The sequence below is a fragment of the Tursiops truncatus genome, chromosome 4 (genome assembly GCF_011762595.2).
Source record: "Tursiops truncatus isolate mTurTru1 chromosome 4, mTurTru1.mat.Y, whole genome shotgun sequence".
NCBI classification, from domain to species: Eukaryota; Metazoa; Chordata; class Mammalia; order Artiodactyla; family Delphinidae; genus Tursiops; species Tursiops truncatus.
Window position 1 is genome coordinate 84,767,886 of NC_047037.1, and position 24,718 is coordinate 84,792,603.

General features: G+C 41.0%; 1 protein-coding gene across 1 annotated transcript in view; it reads right to left on the reverse strand.

Annotated features, from left to right (window-relative positions):
• The window catches only part of BOC (BOC cell adhesion associated, oncogene regulated), a 263,018-nt gene that overhangs the window by 163,720 nt on the left and 74,580 nt on the right, over positions 1-24,718 (reverse strand). Inside the window, exon 5 of the mRNA XM_033855822.2 lies at positions 21,834-21,935. The gene's annotated coding sequence lies outside the window, so the exon portion shown is untranslated. The remainder of the gene's footprint in view (positions 1-21,833; positions 21,936-24,718) is intronic.

Genomic DNA, 24,718 nt, shown 5'->3' on the forward strand with positions numbered 1-24,718 from the left:
GTGAGAAAACCCAAGGGCTGAGGGTTTAGATTGTCCAGACCCTCTAGGCAATAAACAACATTGTTATCCCTCAACACCACGTTTTTTTGTTTTTTGGGGTTTTTTTGCCCACACTGCGCAGTGTGCAGAACTTCCCCAACCAGATATTGAACCTGTGCCGCCTGCATTGGAAGTGCAGAGTCTTAACCACTGGATCGCTAGGGAAGTCTGACACCCTGTTGTTTTTAACCCTCATACTCTACTAACATCCATTCCCAAAGAAAGTAAATTCTTTACTGTAACTGATTTATGCAGTGCATTCCTTAGCATTCCAGATAATGAAGCTAGCCGATACCTTTTTGCCTTCACTTGGGCAGAAAAACAATTCACCTGGACAGTAATTCTTCACTGTTCTATTGAGAGTCCTTTCTACTTCTCACAAACCCTGAAGGCTGATCTGGATGACATAAAGTTCCCTAGATGTTCTACTTTGTTGCAATATGTGGATGACTTGCTTCTTTGCTCTCCTTCTCAAGCTTCCTCACAGGAAGACAGCATCCACTTGCTAAAGCTTTTGGCCCTAAAGGGACATAAGGTTGCCTAAGAAAAACTGCAGTTTTCCCAAATCCAGGTTTGATATTTAGGGCATCTGATATCAGAACAAGGGCTACACGTAGATCCAGATAGGCTTCATGGTGCCCTAAGTTTCCCCAAACCCCAAACTAAGTACCAACTGCAAGGTTTTCTTGGGCTAGCTGGTTATTGCTGAAACTGGATTCCAAATTTCTCTGTTATGGCCAAAGCTCTGTATGTTTTACTAAACAATAACAACCCCAACCCAATTTTATGGGAAGAACTGGACAACATAGTTTGTAAGGCCTTGAAGGAGAGTTTGATGAACCCACCTGCCCTTGGGCATCCCAATTATTAGGTTCCCTTTTTCCTTTTTCAAAAGGAAAAAGGAAGGAATGCCCTTGTATATGAAAAGGAAAGGAATGCCCTTGGGACACTCACCGCAAAACATGGAGACCACCACTGAACCATAGGGTTTTATAGCCAGCAACTGGACCCTGTGGCATGGGGATACACCCCTTACCTTAGAGCCATTTTGGCCACTGCCCTTTGGTTAAAGCCACTGAGAAAATTTTTGTGGGATCCCCTTAAACTATTTTTCTACCTTATGCAGTAGAAATTCTCCAGAATTCTCATCAACCTCAATATTTATCAGTCAGCTGCCTCACCTTCTATGAAGTCCTTTTGTTAACTGCTCCTCACATAACTCTTTTATGTTGTAATAACCTTAACTCTGCTACTCTTCTCCCCTCTGTCAACAATGAAGTCACTTAAGACTGCTTAATGCTCACAGACCACCTCCTGACTCCTCATGATGACCTACAGGAAATGCCTTTGGGTAATGCTGAACATGCTTCACTGATGGTTCTTACTTAAAAGGTGATGCTGGCAAATACTGTGCTGCATATGCTATTGCAACTCCTTTTGATGTTGTTGAGGCAGCATCTTTACCTATGGCCACCTCAGTCCAACGGGCTGAATTATACACTTTTACTTGGTCTTGTACTTTCATCCAGGACAGAACTACCAATATTGATACTGAGAGTAGATATGATTTTAGAGTAGCTCATGATTTTTGGAATGTACTGGAAGTTTCCAGTGGAAATTAAATTAAAATGGCCCCAATGTTCAGGAATTACTGAATGAAATACTTTTACCTGCTGCTTCAACCATTACTAAGATTACAGGGAATTCTAAACTTGAATCACTGGAACCTGATGCAAATCACCTTGCTGATATTTCTACAAGGAATTCTGTTCTTTTTTTTTTTTTGAATTTTATTTTATTTACTTTTTATACAGCAGGTTCTTATTAGTCATCCATTTTACACACATCAGTGTATACATGTCAATCAAAATCTCCCAATTCATCACACCACCACCACCACCACACCCCCGCTGCTTTCCCCCCTTGGTGTCCATACGTTTGTTCTCTACATCTGTGTCTCTATTTCCGCCCTGCAGACCGGTTCATCTGTACCATTTTTCTAGGTTTCACATACATGCATTAATATACGATATTTGTTTTTCTCTTTCGGACTTACTTCACTCTGTATGACAGTGTCTAGATTCATCCACGTCTCTAAAATGACCCAATTTCATTCCTTTTTATGGCTGAGTAATATTCCATTGCATATGTACCACATCTTCTTTATCCATTCATCTGTTAATGGGCATTTAGGTTGCTTCCATGACCTGGCTATTGTAAATAGCACAGCAATGAACATTGGGGTGCATGTGTCTTTTTGAATTATGGTTTTCTCTGGGATATGCCCAGTAGTGGGATTGCTGGGTCATATGGTAATTCTATTTTTAGATTTTTAAGAAACCTCCATACTGTTCTCCCTAGTGGCTGTATCAATTTACATTCCCACCGACAGTGCAAGAAGGTTCCCCTTTCTCCACACCCTCTCCAGCATTTGTTGTTTGTAGATTTTCTGATGATGCCCATTCTAACTGGGGTGAGGTAATACAACATTGTAGTTTTGATTTGCATTTCTCTAATAATTAGTGATGTTGAGCAGCTTTTCATGTGCCTCTTGGCCATCTGTATGTCTTCTTTGGAGAAATGTCTGTTTAGGTCTTCTGCCCATTTTCTGATTGGGTTGTTTGTTTTTTTAATAGTGAGCTGCATGAGCTGTTTATATATTTTCAAGATTAATCCTTTGTCCGTTGATTCGGTGGCAAATATTTTCTCCCATTCTGAGGGTTGTCTTTTTGGCTTGTTTGTAGTTTCTTTTGCTTTGCAAAAGCTTTAAAGTTTCATTATGTCCCATTTGTTTTTGTTTTTATTTCCATTACTCTAGGAGGTAGATCAAAAAAAGATCTTGCTGTGGTTTATGTCAAAGAGTGTTCTTCCTATGTTTTCCTCTAAGAGTTTTACAGTGTCTGGTCTTACATTTAGGTCTTTAATCCATTTTGAGTTTATTTTTGTGTAAGGTGTTAGGGAGTGTTCTAATTTCATTCTTGTACATGTATCTGTCCAGTTTTCCCAGCACCACTTATGAAGAGACTGTCTTTTCTTCATTGTATATCCTTGCCTCCTTTGTTACAGATTAGTTCACCACAGGTGGGTGGGTTTATCTCTGGGATTTCTATCCTGTTCCATTGATCTATATTTCTATTTTTGTGCCAGTACCATATTATCTTGAATACTGTAGCTTTGTAGTATAGTCTGAAATCAGGGAGTCTGATTCCTGCAGCTCCGTTTTTTTCTCTCAAGGCTGCTTTGGCTATTCAGGGTCTTTTGTGTCTCCATACAAATTTTAAGATTTTTTTGTTCTAGTTCTGTAAAAAATGCCATTGGTAATTTGATAGGGATTGCATTAAATCTGTAGATTGCTTTGGGGAGTATAGTATTTTCACAATATTGATTTTTCCAATCCAAGAACTTGGAATATCTCTCCATCTATTGGTATCATCTTTAATTTCTTTCAACAGTGTCTTATAGTTTTCTGCATATAGGTCTTTTGTCTCCCTAGGTAGGTTTGTTCCTAGGTATTTTATTCTTTTTGTTGCAGTGGTAAATGGGAGTGTTTCCTTAATTTCCCTTGCAGATTTTTCATCATTAGTGTATAGGAATGCAAGAGATTTCTGTGCATTAATTTTGTATCCTGCAACTTTACCAGATTCATTGATTAGCTCTAGTAGTTTTCTGGTGGCATCTTTAGGATTCTCCATGTCATCTGCAAACAGTGACAATTTTACTTCTTCTTTTCCAATTTGTATTCCTTTTATTTCTTTTTCTTCTCTGATTGCCATGGCTAGGACTTCCAAAATTTGTTGAATAATAGTGGTGAGAGTGGACATCCTTGTCTTGTTCCTGATCTTAGAGGAAATGCTTCCAGTTTTTCACCATTGAGAACGATATTTGCTGTGGGTTTGTTGTATATGGCCTTTATTATGTTGAGGTAGGTTCCCTCTATGCCCACTTTCTGGAGAGTTTTTATCATAAATAGGTGTTGAATTTTGTCAAAAGCTTTTTCTCATCTATTGAGATGATCATATGGTTTTTATTCTTCAATTTGTTAATATGGTGTATCACATTGATTGATTTGCTTATATTGAAGAATCCTTGCATCCCTGGGATAAATCCCACTTGATCATGGTGTATGATCCTTTTAATGTGTTGTTGATTCTGTTTGCTAGTATTTTGTTGAGGAGTTTTGTATCTATATTCATCAGTGATATTGGTGTGTAAGTTTCTTTTTGTGTAGTATCTTTGTCTGGTTTTGGTATCAGGGTGATGGTGGCCTCATAGAATGAGTTTGGGAGTGTTCCTTACTCTGCAATTTTTTGGAAGAGTTTGAGAAGGATGGGTGTTAGCTCTTCTCTAAATGTTTCATAGAATTCACCTGTGAAGCCAACAGGTCCTGGACTTTTGTTTTTTGGAAGATTTTTAATCATAGTTTCAATTTCATTACCTGTGATTTTTCTGTTCATATTTTCTATTTCTTCCTGGTTCAGTCTTGGAAGTTTATACCTTTCTAAGAGTTTGTCCATTTCTTCTAGGTTGTCCATTTTATTGGCATAGAGTTGCTTGTAGTAGTCTCTTAGGATGCTCTGTATTTCTGTGGTGTCTGTTGTAACTTCTCCTTTTTCATTTCTAATTTTGTTGATTTGAGTCCTCTCTTTTTCTTGATGAGTCTGGCTAATGGTTTATCAATTTTGTTTATCTTCTCAAAGAACCAGCTTTTAGTTTTATTGATCTTTTCTATTGTTTTCTTTGTTTCTATTTCATTTATTTCTGCTCTGATCTTTATGATTTCTTTCCTTCTGCTAACATTGGGTTTTGTTTGTCCTTCTTTCTCTAGGTCCATTAGGTGTAAGGTTAGATTGTTTATTTGAGATTTTTCTAGTTTCTTGAGGTAGGCTTGCATAGCTATAAACTTCCCTCTTAGAACTGCTTTTGCTGCATCCTATTGGTTTTGGATCATCGTGTTTTCATTATCATTTGTCTCTAGGTGTTTTTTGATTGCCTCTTTGATTTTTTCAGTGATCTCTTCATTTTTTAGTAAGATATTGTTTAGCTTCCATGTGTTTGTGCTTTTTACGTTTCTAATCTCATAGCATTGTGGTCAGAAAAGATGCTTGATATGATTTCAATTTTCTTAAATTTTCTGAGGCTTGATTTGTGACCCAAGATGTGACCTATCCTGGAGAATGTTCCGTGTGCACTTGAGAAGAAAGTGTAATCTGCGGTTTGGGGATGGAATGTCCTATAAATATCAATTAAATCTATCTGGTCTATTGTGTCATTTAAAGCTTCTGTTTCCTTATTAATTTTCTGTTTGGATAATCTGTCCATTGGTGTAAGTGAGGTGTTAAAGTCCCCCACTATTATTGTGTTACTGTCAATTTCCTCTTCTAGAGCTGTTAGCAGTAGCCTTATGTATTGACGTGCTCCTATGTTGGGTGCATATATATTTTTATGTCATATCTTCTTCTTGGATTGATCTCTTGATCATTATGTAGTGTCCTTCTTTGTTTCTTGTACCATTCTTTATTTTAAAGTCTATTTTATGTGATATGAGTATTGCTACTCCAGCTTTCTTTTGATTTCCATTTGCATGGAATATCTTTTTCCATCCCCTCACTTTCAGTTTGAATGTGTCCCTTGGTCTGAAGTGGGTCTCTTGTAGACAGCATACAGATGGGTCTTGTTTTTGTATCCATTAGGCAAGCCTGTGTCTTTTGGTTGGAGCATTTAATCCATTCCTGTTTAAGGTAATTATCGATATGTATGTTCCTTTGATGATTTTCTTAATTGTTTTGGTTTTGTTTTTGTAGGTCCTTTTCTTCTCTTATGTTTCCCACTTAGAGAAGCTCCTTTAGCATTTGGTGTTTGGTGGTGCTGAATTCTCTTAGCTTTCGCTTGTCTGTTTGGTGGTGCTGAATTCTCTTAGCTTTCGCTTGTCTGTAAAGCTTTTGATTTCTCCATAGAATCTGAGTGAGATCCTTGCTGGGTAGAGTAATCTTGGTTGTAGCTTCTTCCCTTTCATCACTTTAAGTGTATCATGCCACTCCCTTCTGGCTTGTAGAGTTTCTGCTGAGAAATCAGCTGTTAACTTTATGGGAGTTCCCTTGTATGTTATTTGTCATTTTCCCCTTGCTGCTTCCAATAATTTTTCTGTGTCTTTAATTTTTGCCCATTTGATATCTATGTGTCTCGGCATGTTTCTCCTTGGGTTTATCCTGTATGGGACTCTCTGCGCTTCCTGGACTTGGGTGGCTATTTCATTTCCCATGTTAGGGAAGTTTTCAACTATATTCTCTTCAAATATTTTCTCGGGTCCTTTCTCTCTCTTCTCCTTCTGGGACCCCTATAATGCGAATGTTGTTGTGTTTAATGTTGTCCTAGAGGTCTCTTAGGTTGTCTTCATTTCTTTTCATTCTTTTGTCTTCATTCTGTTCCACAGCAGTGAATTCCACCATTCTGTGTTCCAGGTCACTTATCCATTCTTCTGCCTCAGTTATTCCGCTATTGATTCCTTCTCATGTATTTTTCATTTCTGTAATTGTGTTGTTCATCTCTGTTTGTTTGTTCTTTAATTCTTCTAGATCTTTGTTCAACATTTCTTGCATTTTCTCAATGTTTGCCTCCATTCTTTTTCCGAGGTCCTGAATCATTTTCACTATCATTATTCTGAATTCTTTTTTGGGAAGGTTGCCTATCTCCACTTCATTCTCTTGTTTTTCTGGGGGTTTATCTTGTTCCTTCATCTGGTACATAGCCCTCTGCCTTTTCATCTTGTCTATCTTTCTGTGAATGTGGTTTTTGTTCCACAGGCTACACGACTGTAGTACCTCTTGCTTCTGCTGTCTGCCCTCTGGTAGATGAGGCTATCTAGGAGGCTTGTGCAAGCTTCCTGATGGAAGGGATTGGTGGTGGGTAGAGCTGGGTGTTGCTTTGGTGGGCAGACCTCAGTAAAACTTTAATCCGCTTGTCTGCTGTTGCGTGGGGCTGGGTTCCCTTCCTGCTGGTTGTTTGCCCTGAGGCGCCCCAACACTGGAGCCTACCTGGGCTCTTTGATGGGGCTAATGGCAGACTCTGGGTGGGCTCATGCCAAGGAGTTCTTCCCAGGACTTCTGCTGCCAGTGTTCTTGTCTTCACAGTGAGACACAGCCACCCCTTGCCTCTGCAGGAGACCCTCCAACACTAGCAGGTAGGTCTGGTTCAGTCTCCTATGTGGTCACTGCTCCTTCCCCTGGGTCCCAGTGAGCACACTAGTTTGTGTGTGCCCTCCAAGAGTGGAGTCTCTGTTTCCCCCAGTCCTGTCAAAGCCCTGCAAGCAAATCCCACTAGCCTTCAACGTCTGACTCTCTAGGAATTCCTCCTCCAGTTGCCGGACCCCCAGATTGGGAAGCCTGACGTGTGGCTCAGAACCTTCACTCCAGTGGGTGGACTTCTGTGGTATAAGTGTTCTCCAGTTTGTGAGTCACCCACACAGCAGTTATGGGATTTGATTTTATTGTGATTGCGCCCCTCCTACCATCTCATTGTGGCTTCTCTTTGTCTTTGGATGTGGGGTATCTTTTTTGGTGAGTTCCAGTGTCTACCTGTCGATGATTGTTCAGCAATTATTTGTGATTGTGGTGTTCTTGTAAGGGAGTGAGAGCATGTCCTTCTACTCCGCCATCTTGAACCAATCTCAGGAATTCTGTTCTTAGAGAGACCCACAGCAGCCAAACCTCTGCCATGGTCCAAAGGGATATTTCCTCAAATGATAACTTAGAAAAACTGCCTAGAGAAGCCTAAGAGTTGGCCTCAGATAGGGAAAAACAAGATTGTTAATTTAGCAATTGATGGTTTGATAAAAAGAGAAAGTTCTGGTTTGGACAAAATAACAACCCAGTCCTACTGGAGACTTTAAATTCTCATTCCTTACCACTGAACATGCACTAAGCCATTGGTCTACTGATAAAATGATAGCCTTCATGAATACATATTGGTGGGTAAACATTAACAAGGCTGCAAAAGGTGCCTACCTCACTTGTCCCACTTGTCCAAAGTATAACCCAGGGAAGCCTGTTCATACTGGTTCCAAACATTTTAAACTACCTAATGAACAAGTTTATTTGTATGGCAAATGGGTTTCATACAACTTCCTTCCTCTCATGGATGTAAGTAAGTTTTACCAAGGTCAGTATGTTTCCACACTGTTCTGAAGCCTTCCCTTGTAATAGGCTATTGTTTTTTCTGTGGCTAAAGTCCTTTTGGAAAACATTATCCCTACCTGGCAAACTCCTCTTGAACTTTATAATGATCGAAGCACCTATTTTATTGATCAGGTACTTTGACAAGTCTATGTTGTTTGTTAATTTTCAGTAAATACCGCAAATAAGTGAAAAATGCAATGAAAATAGAAACAGCTTTCCTTTCTTAATATAATTATATATTTTTTTCAACCCAAAGCAGCATTAATGGGTAAACACTAGAAACATTCCCTCTCAATTCTGAAATAAGAGAAAGATGTCCACAATTATCACTATTACTTAACATTGTTCTGGCTGTGGCCAATACACTTAACAAAATAAGGAAAATAGAATTTGCATCAGTTTGCTAGGGCTTCCATAACAATATACCATGGACTGGGTGGCTTCAACAACAAATTTATTTTCTCACAGTTCTGGAGGTTACACATCTAAGATCAACGTACAGTAGGGTCAGGTCCTCATAAGGTCTCTCTTCCTGACTTGCAGATGGCTGATTTCTCATTGTCCTCACATGGTGAAGAGAGAAAGAGAGAGAGATCTCTGGTGTCTCTTCTGATAAGACACTAATCCTATCGGATCTGGGCTCTCCCAACCCTTATGACTTCATTTAACCTGAATTATTTCCTTAGAGGCCCCCTGTCCAAATACAGCCACACTGGGGGTTAGGGGTTTCAACATACAAATTTTTGGAGGACACATTCAGTCCACAAGAGAGGCATACACAATGGAAAGAAGGAGATAAAATTATCATTGTTGAGTCACAATATGGTTATATACCCCCAAAGCTTAAGTGACTGTTACAAATAACATGAGAATTCACTGACATGGTGAGATACAAACTGGGTACAAAAATCAAAGCTATATAATAGCAACCACTCAGAAGAGATACAAGGAAAGATCCCATTGAAAACAGCAGCGATAAAAATAAAAACATCAAGGGATGAACTTAAGAAGAAGTATGTGAGCTTTTTATGAAGAAAATATCCAATTGCTACTAAGGCTGGAAATGAACCCTTTATCAAATGAAAGGCATCTGTGAAGAGACTCAACATCATAAAGATATCTATTCTCCCTAAGTCAACCTATACATTTAATGCAATTCCAATAAAAATTCCTACATGATGTTTCTTTGGGACAAAAGTTGATCCTAAAGTTCATATAGAAAGAAAAGTAAGAATAGAAGAATGGTGAAAAACAGAGCAATGAGGAGGGCTGGGTGGTGAGAAGGCAGAAAGACAGGCCCTCTCATATCACTGGGGTTACAGATTCTAAGAAGGGCAGTTTTGCAATACTTATTAAACTTACAAATGCACATATCCTTTAACCCAGCAATTCTGCTTCTAGGAATTTATCCTTCAGACATATGCTCCTATGTGAAAAATGACATATGAACAAGGTTATTCATAGCAGAATTGTTTCTGGATTGATAGGGAATGATTGCCAAGATACTCAGCTAAGTAAAAAAAAAAAAAGAAGAAGAAGAAGCAGGGTGCTTTTGTATAAAGTATGCTATGATTTGTGTAAAAACAAAGAAAAATAAAGAATGTATAAATACACATATATACATACATACAGATGCATATACACGTTTAACTGCTTGTATATGCCTATAATGTCTCTGGAAATATTTATCAGAAAATAGTAGCATTAGGTGCTTCCAAAGAGAACTGTGTGGCTGGGAGAAGGGGTAAGAGAAACATTTTTACCCTTTCGGATCATTGGAATTTTGAATCACATGAATGTGTTTATTTAAAAACTTAAGTTAAATAATTGAAAAAGTAATTTATTTCTGATTTTTAGAAATATCATGGAATTGAATGAGCCTTACCAAGAAATATAGCAATAATAGTTTTTATTTTTCTAAATCATGTATTCCAAATTTCCTCTCAGTCATCAGAGAGAGATTGTAAAAAATAAATAAATAAAGGGCATGAAGAACCACAAGAGAACAGAGAGATTGTAGAGGATGAAACTAGGAGTTAGGAGCTTAGGAACCTCTCCAGAAGGAGAGAGAATCAGAGAAAGCTGGCGAAACAGGAAGAAGTACAGACAGTCGGTAAGTTTTCAGGTAAGGATAGTCAGGTGAAACATTCTTGCAACACTTTGCTGTCCATGGAGACATGGGCTTCACAGCACACTGTCTTGTTCCACTGGCCTTTGAAATTATTGTGTGTAAATAAAAAGTTTATTTTTCCATTGAAAACTACGGGTTTTCTCCTGTGTGAAAGGAATTAAGAAAGGTCAGAGAAATTCACTTAGGAACCTAATGTCCCTTTGATATTCCAAAGCAGTCTGATTGCTTCATCTTTGCTCTTTGAGAGTTTAGGTTAGCTTACTTAATAGTATCAGGAGGTTATATTTGAAAGCAGTGTTTTATTTCACCTTTTTGAGCTTCCCTAAACCACAAACAAATCTAATTTATGATATTAATCATGATTTTGCCATTATTTCTAATTTTTCAACTAAAAGCATCAAACTCTTAGAGGAGGAGCCATTCAGAAATCAGAGTGCAGCAGCAGCTCAGTGAGGAAAAGGTTATATATCTGGATACAGTATTTTGGCTTGAACAATTCCAACTCATAGAACGCTAGTGTAAGGCAGAAGGAAGTGAAGTTGGGGCCCAATCAAGTTCTGAAGATTCCCATCTCTGGTTTATAAAGTAATACGAGTTTAATCTTTCCGGAGACACAATTACCTCTATTGCCACCTGCTGGTAAACTTATGTCTCACTTAATTCAGTTAGTGGCTTCCCCACCCCTAATGAAGCACTTTTTGGAATACAGAGATAGATTTGCAACAAAAGAACTTTTGCTGCTTCAGAGTGGAGAGGATGGGTCACAAGTCAAGTGCCTGGGTACACAGGACAGCAAATATCAAAGACTCCACTGATATGAGGAGTTAGTTTCCTCTGGCACTATCTCCTGCCCTCCCAATTCTTTAAGTTTGTCAACTCTCTTGAGTTCATCTAAATACAGTAGCCCCCCTCACCCCCAAAGAGACCAGTTTTTAAAGACGCTCAGTGATTTTAAGCCGTAATTTTAAAAGTTTTTTAATACAACACATATGCAGGCACTTGCCTCACTTTGGTCCTGGGTTGAAGTCAACATTGACAAACAGAGACTCCTTCATTTATTCTACATGCAGACCTTCTCTTGCTCTTCCCACTCAAATACTTCACCCTTCTGCTCCTTCAAAACCTACATTTCAGGGACTTCCCTGGTGGTCCAGTGGTTAAGACTTTGCCTTCCAGTGCAGGGGATGAAGGTTCAATCCCTGGTCAGGGAGCTAAAATCCCACATGCCTCATAGCCAAAAAACCAAAACATAAAGCAGAAGCAATATTGTAACAAATTCAATAAAGACTTTAAAAGTGGTCCACATCAAAAAAAAAATCTTAACCCCCCCCCCCAAAAACCCTACATTTCATACTCAATACCTATATGCTTAGGCACAGGGAACTCATACACAGCATGGTTAACACAAGCGTCAATGAACAGCTTGCACATTTTCTGATGTTTGTGGTAGCATAAAATCCTCACTTTGTCTGGAATCTTAATAAGTAGAAGAAAACATATGACCATTTTCCTCCTATGGTACCACCTCATGACACTAACTGATCATAATGTTTCTTCCTCCCAAAGTACTGTAAAATTCTGAAGTAGCTTTTGTTTACCCACTCACCTAGTGAAGGACATTGGGGTTGTTTCAAGTTTTTGGTGATTATGACTACAGTGGCTATAAACATGCATGTACACATTTTCATGTGAAAATAAATTTTCATTTCACTAGGGTGAATATCCAGGAGCAGAATTGCTAGGTCATATGGTTTGTGCATGTTTAACTTTTAAAAAAACTGGCAAACCTTTTTGCTTTCTCACCTGCAATGCCTAAAGTTCGAGTTGCTCTGCATCCTTGTCAGCACATGACATTGTCAGTGCTTTTTTTTTAGCCATTATAATAATAAGTGGTAACTCATCTGGTTTTAATCAGCATTTCCTTAATGATTAGTGCTGTTTGACAACTTTTTATGTGCTCACTTGTCATCCAAATAGTCTCTTTGGTGAAGTGCCTGTTCAATTATCTTACCCAATTTTTTTTCCATTGGGTTATTTGTTTTCTGTTGTGTTTTAAGAGTTCTGATATATTCTGGATATGTCTTTTGATGAAGTAGTTCTTGAATCATCAAAAAAAAAACCATTTAGGGTCTTTTAGTGTAAGCCTATTTTATTCTATTCACTTCTTGCTGATTTACATATGCCGTGCACAGTCAAGTCTATAAACTAAACTTTTCCATTAACCAAAACTGTGGGTATCTTGAATGATGAGGTACTCTCTCAGGAGGCCCAGAGGGAAATCTGGTGAGCTGCCCAAATGGGACTCAAGAAAGGGCCATTTACCTTGGTGAATTCAGCAAGGTCCAGGGTTTAGTCTTCAGTTTTGGGGTTTTTTTTTATTTAAAAAAATTAATTAATTAATTAATTAATTTTTGGCTGCATTGGGTCTTCGTTGCTGCACATGGGCTTTTTCTAGTTGCGGCGAGCGGGGGCTACTCTTCGTTGCGGTGTGCAGGGTTCTCACTGTGGTGGTTTCTCTTGTTGTGGAGCATAGGCTCTATAGTGCAGGCTCAGTAGTTGTGGTGCACGGACTTAGCTGCTCCAAGGCACGTGGGGTCTTCCCAGACCAGGGCTTGAACCCATGTCCTCTGCATTGGCTGGTGGATTCTTAACCACTGTGCCAGCAGGGAAGTCCCTAGTCTTAAGCTCTGAAGATTCAGAAACGTGATTTGGCCAGTGGCCTAAGAGCAGATTCCACTTCAGGACACATTCATGCTAGCAGAGCTCTAAAGAGACTAACGTGCAAGGCCAGGGTGGCAGCTAACTCACCAAGGTAGCCTTCTTCTCCTATGGACTTACATGATGGTTGTAGGTTTCTTTGGTGAGCTTGGAGTTGGAGTAAGGAAAACTTAGCCATATCAATGGCTGTGATGACCTTTCCACTGGGCCATGGCAAAAAAAATAATCATAGTTTAATTTTCTTAATTGGTTCAATTTAAAGAGCTATCTTTTATTCTGAGGCTATGTTTTCCACAACTTTGACACAGTCCATATGCATTTACTTCCTTCACATAGAGTGATGGCTTGTTGGCCTAGCAGACACTCAGAAAGTGAAGAGCTGTTCTCTGCTCTAACATCACCCTTATCTCTTGAATTTCTGAGACCTTGGGAGGTACTTCCCAATCTGACCCCTAGCTTCCAATTTCATTTCAACACACTTTCCCATGTGATTACTCTGCAGATAAACCAGTCTGCTTGCAACTCTCAGCGTGCTATACCTTTTTCTTTGCCTCTGGAGATTTGCCGTTCAATTCCTAGACCACCTCTTCCCTCTCCACCTCTCTTCGTCTGAGCCAGCAGTGAACAGTTACTTCTCTGGATTCCTACAGCACCTATCTTCATTATCGCTCCTAAGGCATTTATCCTGCATTATCGCTCACGGTGGGTGATTGTACGCTTTAGTGGATGATCAGATAGTACCCCCATCAGATGGTAAGCTTCTGAAGGGAGAGGAATAAAGGCCCATCTTTTAGAAATAATAGCATGTCTCACAGCAAACACACAGTGCTTCTCACAGTAGGTGCTCAATGAAGGTTTGTCAAATGAATGAAGAAAGAAATAAATATATGAGACATGGTATATTTAAATTCTTGCAACATAACTCCTCTTTTCACCCACAGTTACCTAAGTATTTTGATACTTGAGTGCCCCCTTACACACACCTCCTATATAAATATACATATCGAGGGCTCCCTCGGGCTATCTCCTCAGATGTGTGCGTCTGTGAGTGTGGCCTGCGCATCTGCATGCCCAGGGAGATGGAAAAACAAGCAGGCACTTCCCAACTGGGGCAGTCATTTGCAGCTCCTCCCATTATTACTGGCTGAATCTCCTTATTTAAAACAAACAGAGCTGGAAGCAGCAATTCAAGTGGTGGCTATTAGCAAGTTCAGTTAACAAAACACAGACCTAGTCTTTAAACATATAAAATAGCAAACGCTGAAAGTCCACTCCTGACCTGTAGCATCTTTGCAGCCAGAGCTTCCCCTACCATCTCCCTTTAGGACCCTTAGGGGTCATGTGTTCTTACCACATGGAGGCTATTTTCAGATTTTAATGCTGAGAGCACTTTCCTTAATCTCAAAAAGACTTTTCTCTCCTTTCTTTTCTTCCTGTCCCACAGGGCAACCACTCCCCGCAAAGGTAGTCCAGCTACCATTTTCCACCCAGTCTGTGTCTAGTTAAGGAAGTTTCTGAGGGTTACAGAGAAGGCAGTCCTGAAGTTCAGATCACAGGGATGAGAGGGCTACGGTAGAGCCAGCAAAGATGACCAAAGGAGGAAATTGGAACATGACCCAGCCCACATTAGGGAGAAGTGGTTCATTTCCTGTTTCTGATGTCCACTGAGTGGTCCTGTAACCTGAGCTGCTCAAGTGTGGGCCTATCCAGGCATAAGCCAAGGGAAGGAAGTATAGTTAAACTCCTTTAGTCTGTGATGCTTGTGAATCATCATTGTGGTCATCATCATGGACACCAAGCCTCACTGTGCTGCAGACAGAAAAGGGATGGAAAACAGAAGAGAATTTATGGCGACCACAGGCCACAGCCTGGCAGTGTTTTTGTTTGGGTTTTTTAAATAAGATCTACCAGCTTATTTGTTGTCCTTTACCTCTTTCTCTTAAAAAGTGGAGTGCATTAAAATACTGGTTACATAAATATTCTGATGTTTTGATTATTTAACACCCACTTTATAGGTTTAGATAAAAGGAGGTACTTTAGTTAAAACTATTTTGCATGGCGCCAGACATACAGAAATAGTCAACAAATGGCAACTATAATTATCAGTCCCCGAATTCTTATAACCAAAGATTTTATTATATTAACTTGAAATGACTACTGAATTCATTCTTGGCCTCTTAAAAAATAACATTACAAACTGTTGCAGTATGATCTCAACTATAAAATGAAAATGAAATATAGAGAAAAGATCTGAAGGAACTATACTAAAAGACTTAACAGTGATTGACTCTGGGTGATAGAGTCATGGATAATTTTTCCTGCTTCGTTGCACTTTGCACTACTTTCCAGACTTTCTATGATGATCATTTATTACTGTGATTATGTGGGAAAATACCGACTAAAATTTTTTTTTTTAAATGAGATTACATTGTTTAGTTAGTAAAGGTTGTTTTCAACCTAATTCATCTTTCAGAGGCTTTGCTATTTTTCACCTGTGTGACCTTGGGTAAGTTACTTAACCTTTTAAATCTTAGTCTCCTCTCCTGTAAAATGAGGAAAATAAGTATGGACTTCCTTCACAGGTCTGTGTGACGATTAAATGAGAAAACAGGGAAATCACCTAGCACAGAGCCTGATGGATGCAGGTACTCAATAGTAGGTAATCTAAAACTCTGAAGTACCATCTCCGCTTTCTTAGAGTATAAGCATCTTTAGAAGCCAACCTGGATGAGTACTGAAAATAGAGTGACTCCACTTACTTATTGCCACTGTCAGAGTCTGCCCACCGCACAATTTCTTGCTTTTTTTTCAACTGTGCCTGAGGATTGCCTGACCCAAATTTCAGAAGATTAATGCAGTCCTAAGGGCAATTATTTGAGTGTAAATAATGGAATGATGTGGTTAAACAAAGGCACATGTGCTTTGGATTTGGAAAGACCAGAGTTTAAATTTTCCTAATTACTAACCGTGTGATCTCAGGCAAGGGACTTATGTTTTTGGAGACTTGATTTCGTCATATTTGGTAATCCTAGCCAACATCCATCGAGCCCTTATTACACGCCAAGCCCTGGGCTCAGCACTTTACATACATTATCTCATCTAATTAACACAGCATCTTGGTGACATGCAATTATTATTCCCACTTTACAGACGAACAAGTGGTAAAGTAAGTTGCCTGAGGACATGCAGATGGTTGTTGGTAGAGTCTGGATTTTAATCCAGGCAGTCTGACACCAGAGCCCATGCTCTTACCCACTCTGCTGTAAAGGCTCCCATTCATAAAATGGGGATCCAAATCTGAGCTGATGGGTTTATCACAATGATTAAATGGAATAATATTTGTAAGGTGTCTATGTATAGTAGGCTCTCAATAAATATCTAAGATTAGAGTAGACATGTTAACCTTAGGAGGTATTTAGTAGGAGTGCTATATACATAGAACCCCCAAGCACTGTATGTTGGGAAATGGTGTATCCACTGTATCACACCACTGACTTCTCCACGCGTGTTATTTGTTGTTATTTGGGCACATCTCTCCCACACTCCTTTTCTTGACACTTAGTAGAGCATCTCAAGGAAAAGGCAAAAAATTTTAAATATCCTTCAGCTTTGCTACATGATATCTTTTCGACATTGCACTGATATTTGCTTATTATTCCAATCCTAACACTAACAATAATGGTTCTTACTTATGGAGGACTTGTCAGTTACCAGGCACTGGGCTAAGGGATTTGCCTAATTTCTCTCAGTGTTTCCCAACAATAAACTTAGGAGTTAAGCATTATTAGTCCCATTTTTCAGATGAGGAAAGAGAGACACAGAAGGGTTAAGAAATTTGCTCAAGTTCACATGGGCAGTACGTGGTGAAAGCAGGATGCAAACCCAGCTCTGTCTGATTTTGAAAACTCCGCATTTGATCATCTCATTACTCTAGTCCCCCCCACCTCCCTTATCTCCACTCTGTGTGTGTGTGTGTGTGTGTGTGTGTGTAACTATATGGCTGGAGAGTGGCATGAAAGGTCACCCTGGGATCAGACTACTCCAAGAACCTAGTGGGAATTGTGCTTTTCCTACTTTCCTTTGAGGCTGAGGAGGCAGAATTCACTATGATGAGGTCGAAATTGCCCGGTGGCCTAGCATCTTAGGGTTTGGGTCAGCACCTATCAAATCTACTACACACCACTGTGGTAGTCACTAGTACTATTTGCCAAATATTTCATTTACCTCAATTCTGTCACAGAGGAGGATTAAACTTCTTGGATTCTTATGGTTGAATTGGGTATTGTGACTAGTTATCTCGCCTTTGAATTCTGTGCAGAAGTGACATGTAACTCTTCCTGGCTGGGGCCTGGAGCCTGTTTCTGAGACTTTCCAGAGCGTTCTTTTATCTTTGGCACAATCACCAGTAACGCTCAAGATGGCAGCTGCTCCATCAGCTTGGGTTTCTAAGTGGCTACAAAAGCAAAGATCCCTGCTGACTCGTGATGCATATGTGACTTGAGTGAAAACTAAATCTTTGTTGTTTTAAGCCACTAAGATTTTGGAGTTGTTTGTTGCTAGAGCATAACCTAGTCTATCCTGACTGATACAACCACACAGCAAAGTGTGGATGATACAAAACAGTGCCTGGATGTCATTGTGGTTGTTGCCAACAGACTCTGCCCATGACTATCACCAGTGTGAGGAAAGAGAGGAAGACGGAGGGAGAGAGATAGAAAGAAAGTGGGCAGAGGGTGGAGAGAAAGAAAGATGGGGGAGAGAGTGAGAGAGCAAGAGAGAGCACAGAACTTTTAGGAAGCTGTGCCTTTTACTTTGAAGAAACATCATCAAGGAACCATGAGGGCTGAGACTGACTTGCTCAGTATTTCCAGTGCTCACTAAGGTGACTGACACTAAATATTTGTCAAATTCATAATATCTTGGATTACCATTTTATGAACAATAGAATCTGTAGGGATGCCCATTCTTGGAACATTTCACTTGGTTTTGGAACTTACTTTAGCTAAAATTAATACAACTCTCCTTGTCAGCTGTTTAAATGAGGCTAGTTTACTTCCTAGCTTTTTCTCATTCACTAGTCCATAGTTTCTAGCCCTGGGGGTCTCACGATACCAGGGTAGGTACATTTTAAAAAGTTTACCATATCCCTGTGCTTTAAAAAGGAGTGTCGAAGCTCACTCACATTCAAATAAGAGTTTTCACTCTTTAACCTCTTTAAAGTAAGTAAATATATTGGCCCAAACTTGAGCTTACTCCGAAGATCCCTGTTCCTTTCATGGAGGGGTGCCCCTCTATGTGTGGGGACAGGTGGGGATGACTCATCCTGTGAAGCAGCGCCTCAGCCCACAGGCGGGGAGAACAGTCAGACTCAGGCAGGGAGGAAAGAGCTGGAGGACAGGGAGAAGGAGGAAGAAGGGGAGCACAGCTTCCAGTGCAGAAAACCAGCCTTGTGCTTGCAGGAAGGATTTCAAGGGTGGATGCCTCTCCAGGCAATTCCAAATGTTCCTTGTCCTTCTTGCCTGTTATTATCCCATAACTTACTCCAGGAACCACTTGCCAGAAAGCCAGCGTTCCTGCCTTCACTAGACTGTGAGTTCCTGGAGTGCACGCACCATGTCTTGTTCATCTTTTATGCATCCTACGCCCACACTCCATGCCGGGAAGCTTGGAGGCTACTAGTAGATGTTTGCTAAGTGAGTGAGACTTCAGGAGCTGGGACCATCCTGAAAGCTACAACCAATAAACTGATCCAGAGAGAGGACAATTAAACTTCAGCCCCCTGTCCTGCTTGAGGGCCCAGGTCACACATACTCACTTGCAGCTGCTTTTTCATCTCTTATTTGATTCCTCTGCTGTACAAAAAGTTGCTGTTAAGGGACTCAGCCATCTCTCATCCCAATTCTTTCTGTGCTGTGTGGGAAGAATGCCTAGAGCCAGCTTCCCTGAAGAGGTCAAGGCGAATGCCTAAGTCAGAGGAGGGATGGTAGAAGGACTACACGAACTCAGTGTCCATCTCTGGACACTGTGACTCAGGAGCTGTGACTCAGGAGCTGTCACTTGGGGAGAATTTGCTCCTACCAACAGATCACAGGACTAGAAGACATTGTAGGGCCTAGAGACCACAATAAGATGTGTTCTAAGACTTTGGAAATATAGTTCCCTGTAAGAGTGAAACTACTAAGATCCATACACAATGGATGTGATTAGCCACCTGTGGAAGTAAATCACGATATCATCCCTAAATATGTGAGTCAAAAGCTTGGGAATACCTAAGATACCAATCAAGGTGAACTAGGAGAAAAGTCAGGGAAGCAGGTAGTAGGACAGTACTCAGAACCCAACCAATTGAGTGCAGGCTGTTTGAAGAACCCCTCTGAACAGAACACATCTCTCTGGGAAGTAGAGTGGGGAGAGGAAAATGATCAGCTTTAAGAGTCAAGAAAAAGCAAGTTTGCAGAGGCACTATCCTGGACAGAGGTTTTCCTGGCCCCTGACCTTGTGAGAGTGCCTAAAGCTTCTTCAAGGAGAGATGCTTCTGAAACTCAACTTACATCCTTCATTCTGAAGGAATGTTCTGATCAGGCCAAAGGGAATAACTAGTACTCTTATCAGTTGTATTTATCAGGGTTAATTAACAAATTGGCAACATGCATGCGCACGCGTGTGCGCATGTGTGTGTGTGTGTGTGTGTGTGTGTGTGTGTAATATCTGGATGCACACAGCCTTGGAGTTTCAGCTTTTGGGGGTGGGGCATGCTATTCTAATGATGTCAGGAGAGTCAGGATTCAGAACTTGAAAGGATGGTGATGAGTCTCTGAGGTCAAGGCCATCTGTGGACCTTCTCTGCATCCCTATGTGTCACAGGCTGAGCTGCCCATTTTCAGGTGCAGCAGAAGACACTTTTCAAAGACAATGGCCATCCCTTTCCTTCCTGGCATGACTGTACTTTTATCCAATGTTCTCAATTTTTTTTTTTTTTTTTTCGGTATGCAGGCCACTCACTGTTGTGGCCTCTCCCGTTGTGGAGCACAGGCTCCGGACGCTCAGGCTCAGCGGCCATGGCTCACGGGCCCAGCCGCTCCGCAGCATGTGGGATCTTCCTGGACCAGGGCACGAACCCATGTCCCCTGCATCGGCAGGCGGACTCTCAACCACTGTGCCACCAGGGAAGCCCCCTCAAATTTTTTTGACTATGGCAAAAAGCCCCATGGCTCACCTACCCCATCATCTACCACATGAAGCTCCATCCCTCCCCACAAAAGACATACTTTAACCCTTTCAAGGCTCACAAGTCCCTTCCTGCCTGCTGTAGGCCTTACACCAACCACCCTTTGAGGGTCACTGTCTCAGACGCAAGCCACCTTCTATTGGAGTTTTATGGCAGAAGGGTATGTCCCTTTCTTGGTAGTCTGTTCGACTCTGCCAACATATACACTGTGCCCACCATGTGCCACTAGTGCAAAACACCTCTAATCCCTTCTAATAATAGATGCAACCAAAGCAGGAAGTAACTTTGTATATGGGGGCAGGGAGGTCAACTATAGGGCTCGCAGGTCTGCAGAGGCTAAGTCTTCACCTAGAAAGAGAGTTGAGTGGGAAGGTGAGACTTGTGATGATGAAGAGGCCTGGAGGTTTCTGGAAAATTTACACTCACACCACTGAGAGTGGGAGGAGAGCTCTTAGGAAGCAACAGGGCCACCAGAAGTTCTTTCTCCACAAAGAGCTTCAAAGTAGTTTTACAACTGCAACAGCTTCCTTTGTTTTGCTCACAAGCCTGGCTAAGAGTCTTGACTGCCTCTGTGATAGTGGAGAAGAGAGGTCTGAAGGGGCCAGACTCAACCTATGAGCAGACCCTCCATGGAGAGTTGGAGAGGAGTGCTGCTTGGAGGCTCTTTGGCCCCCAAAGTTCCCTATTCTGGGGATATACCTGAAATTGTCCAATTAGCAAGAAGTCAAACCTGGCCTGGAAACTATTGATGAAGTGGGGAAATGGGTTTGCTCCGAGAGATGCTACTCAGGGAAACATCAAAGTGTAGGGCAAAGATCAAGAACATCTTGATGGAATGATAAGGGCCACCTAATTCACAGGTAAAAACAAACCACTAGTAGGGAGAGGAGCACAGAAAAGGAAAATAGCTGAACCCACGAGAAACATCTCCATGGTTTTTCCTACAATCAGTTGTGGCCACAGGTATCATATTTTTAAAAAAGAAACCACGTCTGTCACCTACTGGTTATAACTCAACAATAATTTTTAACCTCACATCCCTCACCTATTCCTTGTGGAAAAATAACTGAACACAATAAGCTAAATTCCTTGCTTGCAGAATTCTTTTCATTTTTATACTAGGCTTTCAGGCAAAAATATTTGCCCCGAAGTTATTTAGCAAATATCTTAGTTGAAGACCCCACAAAAGACTGCTCCAGCTCCTTTTTAAAGACAATGCCTATAAGCTGAAATGCTACTTATACATACTAATGTATGCAAACTTAGACTTGCCTTCAGAAAGATGCAATTTATATAGCATAGGGCAGCAGAAGGTCAAATGAAGAAAAACATATGAGTACAAAACAAAACAAAAACAAGTGATTATTTAATTTTGTGAGTCATCCTAATAATATAATCTCCCAGATATTTTCAGCAGCTGACAAAGACAGGGTGTGGCATTTAGATTAGCATGGAGAGGGGTAGCATCACGTCCTATTTCCCCAACCAGGAAAGATACTTCTTGTTGTGTGGCATCCTAATTGCCCATCCTCTTTCTGGGACTTACCTGTGGAAGGGTGATAGCAATCTGCTCATTCTCACCACCATCCATTCAAAGTCAAGGATCATGTCTGGTGAGGAAGCTGGCCCAGGTGACTGCAGCAGCATACTGTAGACATAATAGGCAGCCATAAGAAACACGACATCAGCTTTCCCACTTATAAAATGGGACTATGCATAATCCCAACCTTCTTCACTAGAAAGGTGTCGGAATATTTTTTAAAATGCCTAGCTAGAGGTTCTATGGAAAGGCACAAAGTATTGTAACCGCCATAATGTGTTAAGAAACGTAAATTACTTCAGGACCCTAAAAGGTTTCATGCAGAAGTCCAGGCAACAGTTTCATTTCGAACCTCATCAAAGTGCTCCTTGGTTTTTAAGTGTAAAAAGGATCTTAATTTTATAAAATTAAATTACAAGTGCTCCTACAACCTGGTCTAAAAGGTAGAGTTAAAATGAGGTTCTTATATCAGCTATCACCTAACTCCTCAGGTGCCGTGTCTTTGCCTCTTTGTCTTCCCCTTTCCTTCTGGAAACCAGTAATCCCACAGTGTGTGTGTGTGTGTGTGTGTGTGTGCGCGCGCACACGCGCGTGCGTGTGCCGCATGCGCACGTGCACTGGGGGAGCTGGTGGGCTCAGGTCTCAGGGAGAACACAGAAGCTGTGCCTGGATTGCCAAATACGGCTGTGATTTCCTTTGTTCCTACTGCTGGAGCCTCCTTGGCAGATTAAGTCCGAGGCTTCTCCCAGGTTTTGTTGGTCCATGAATGGAACCTCTTCAGTGCTCACTGGAGTGCAATACCATTGATACTTCTTCTGCCTGCTTCCCTTCCTCTCCCAGCCCAGTTGAGCTGATGGATTAATCCTGCTGTTTACTTGGAAGGCTCACAGGCAGAAATGCAAGCTGAGGTCGAAGACAAAGACCAGGGCTGGAAGGGACCATGGAGACCTTCTTTCTAGAGTCTAAACTCCTCGCTTTGCTTAATTGGACTTGATTGAGGCCCAGGGCAGAGCAGTTAGGGGCCTGCCCCAAGTTCCACAGCAGCGGGTTAGGTAGAGTCTTAACTTCCAAGGCTTTCCAGCCTTCTCACCACAGGCACTTGTCAGAGGGAAGCCTGAAAGAGCTCTGCTGCTCTCGCTATAGAACAATACATTGGATCCACACACAGAACAATAGCACCCTATCTACACACATCCTTCACATTCTTACAGCAATTGAGGGATCTGGTGACTAAAATCATGAATCTTCGTTGGGAGAAATGAAGGGGGTCTAGAGTACTGTCTAATAAGAGTCAGAAAGCTGCCTTGTTTGCTAGTGATTTGTCTGTAATTTTTGTTTTCCTGCCATATCCCTCAGTCTCACATATATGCCCCACATCCTTGAGTCTGGAGATTATCTATCCCTGGAGTCCTTCTCAGAGACTGGCTTCTGACAATTTTCCTCTTTAGAAACAATACTTTACAGCATTATTACTTCCTGACACATTATATGTTTATTTGTTTGACTGCCTCCTGTTACTAAAACGTAAGCAATCCTTAGGGCAAGGACTTTGTTTTGTTCACAGATGTATCTCTCTCCAGCACCTGTAATGCTGTCTACATCATATTAAGCACTCAAAAAAAATTTTTGTGGAATGAATGAATAAAGGAATAAATGAAAACTACCTTCCTACGCACAACACTGGAGAGGAAAAACAAAGTGTCCCCTTGGCTAGTAGGGGAGGGAACAGACTTGCACCTTCTTTTTTTTTTTTTTTATAGATTTACTTATTTAATTTATTTATTTTTGGCTGCATCGGGTCTTCGTTGCTGCGTGCAGGCTTTCTCTAGTTGCGGCGAGTGGGGGCTACTCTTTGTTGCGGTGCGTGGGCTTCTCATTGTGGTGGCTTCTCTTGTGGAGTATGGGCTCTAGGTGCACGGGCTTCAGTAGCTGTGGCTCATGGGCTGTGTAGTTGTGGCTCGCGGGCTCTAGAGCACAGGCTCAGTAGTTGTGGTGCACGGGCTTAGTTGCTCCGTGGCATGTGGGTTCTTTCCGGACCAGGGCTCGAACCAGGGTCCCCTACATTGGCAGGTGGATTCTTAACCACTGCGCCACCAGGGAAGCCTGCACCTTTCTTCTTGGCTCTCAGTCCCTCCCCAAATCCCCTTCCCCACCCCATGCCCCCAGAACTCCAAACACTGTCCCCTGGCTTCCTTTCCTTCTCAAAATAACCTGGTTCTGTTCCTTCAACACCGAATATAAATAACTGATAGCCATTTAAAAGTAACACCTTCCAGGGGACATTTTAGGAAAACTCTAAACCTTAAGCCAAAAGGATGAGTCCCTAATGGTGGAATTATAGGTATTGGCCAACAGATGGGAGATGGGGTAAGAGGTAATGGCCTTCATACAGCCTGTTATAATCCAGCATGTTCACAGCCTTGGGATGCTACTGGCCACTAAAATAGCATTCCTGAGAACCTTTGCCATTGATCGTGGAATGGTGGCCAGAGAGCAGCCAAATCTCATCAGTAAACAGACAGTGTCTGAAAGGATTTGAGAAAAATGGGTCATTTGTATGGTGAGGTTCCCAGTGTAAATGAGCAAAACCTTTAAAAATACAATTTGGCAATACATAGTGAGAGTCAACAAATATTTAAACCATTTAATCCAGACATCTTACTCCTGTGAATTTTTTCTTAAAAAAAAAAAAAAGACCAGGAATAAGAGAAAAACTTTATGTACAAAGAGTACATTGCCATGTTATTTCTAGTAGTTAAAATTTGGAAAGAACCTTAAATGATGAATAGTAATGAGAAAAAACCCCACAATGTAAACTACACAACGAGAGATCTGAGTTACAGTGCACCTGATCTATTTCCTAGATCTTGGGTAAATTACTTCACATCTGC